General features: G+C 43.1%; 1 non-coding gene across 1 annotated transcript; it reads left to right on the forward strand.

Moving 5' to 3' along the window:
- Nucleotides 1-767: 767 nt before the first annotated feature.
- On the forward strand, nucleotides 768-891 carry LOC111978838 (small nucleolar RNA ACA64). The gene has a single exon (XR_002879241.1). It is a non-coding gene; the product is annotated as a small nucleolar RNA ACA64 (small nucleolar RNA).
- Nucleotides 892-1549: the final 658 nt, after the last annotated feature.

The following is a 1549-nucleotide window of genomic DNA, read 5'->3' on the forward strand; positions in this document are numbered from 1 at the left end:
GTGCCTCCCTATGGGACTCCCAATCACGGCCAGATGTGATGCAGCCTGGATATGAACCAGGTAATGCAGTGACACCTCTTGCACTGCGATGCAGTGCTTAGACCACTGCTCCACGCGGGAGCCCCAAGTGTTCTGCGAGACTACAATAAGATTATATAGCTGTAACTGCTCATTGCTCAATATTCCCAAGCTGGGATTTCATTTTGATTATGAATATTCCCGTAGCTGAAGACCAGCATGAACAATACGTTTTCTGGTCCGAAATGTCTTCTGATCTTCATGAGAAAATAATAATTGTGTAATTATCTGGAAGTACAATTACACATGTAAACAAAGTTGGATAGCACATTGCCTGGTTWAAGTTGGGTGGAAATGATCATTATTTTTGGTATACAACTGAAGCTCTGAATGAATATGCGGTCTTTGACAAACTAGATGTTCCAAGGTTACACAAACAACCTCTTTGGGCCCTGTGAATGTGACATGTGAAGTGACCACAACTCCATATCATAGTTATCTAAATGACATAGTGGATCATACAGAAGCTGCTGAATGTGTGTGTGTGGCAGAAGTAGAGGGTGGGCCAGTCCCTGGGGAGGCCTGCCTCTCTTTACAGTTGTCTCCTATCCAAATGTTCTGGGTGGAGCAGCAAAGAGTGTGTTCAAATGGGGTCAGTGACTGCTTCTTTTACAACACAGAGCCTCTCATAATTCCCATCATTTAAAGGCTTGCTGTATTTCATTGTACTTTACATAGAGTTTGTTGGCACAGTCTGAGAATGATCCTATATGTGTCATTTGTCTGGGGTGAGAGAACKGTCTACAGTATTGTGGTACGTTAAGCTTATTGCCTGCTCTGTGACGGTGTAATAAAACCCATGTGCTCACAATCACTGCAGTAGAAGACATTTCAACAAGTAGCTGTAGTATTACTGGTGTATTAGTAACAAAGTTGTAAATGTTTCTTCCCTCCATAGTGGTGCTCTCCCTGCTGGCCTGTCTGAGCTCCTCTGTCTGTGAGGTGAGGAGGACAGCCACAGCCACCCTACAGACCCTGGCCCAGGTGGACAGCTCTCCCTTTCACCCCACCATCGACAGGCTGCTGAGGACCACCGAGGAGCTCATCACTGACATCACTCACCGCAGCCAGGTCTCTCTCCCTCTCCCACACACMCACACTCCATAATTCATATACTGTCTATACACACACACACACTCCATAATTAATATACTGTCATATACTGCCCATAATGTCCGTACACACCATCATATACATATATATTTATATTCTGGACTCTGACATTACTCGTTGTAATATTTCTTAATTCCTTTCTTTACATTTTTGGGATTTGCGTGTATTGTTTTGTATTGTTAGGTAGCTATTACTGCACTGTTGGAGCTAGGAACATTAGCATTTAGCCAAACCCACGATAACTTCTGCAAAAGACGTGTACGCAACCAATAACATTTTTATTGGATTTTGACACACGCACACGTAAAAACAGCCCATTAGTCACATATAAAAGCTTGGAAGTCAACCTTTATTGATA

Source organism: Salvelinus sp. IW2-2015, linkage group LG18 (assembly GCF_002910315.2).
Source record: "Salvelinus sp. IW2-2015 linkage group LG18, ASM291031v2, whole genome shotgun sequence".
NCBI classification, from domain to species: domain Eukaryota; kingdom Metazoa; phylum Chordata; class Actinopteri; order Salmoniformes; family Salmonidae; genus Salvelinus; species Salvelinus sp. IW2-2015.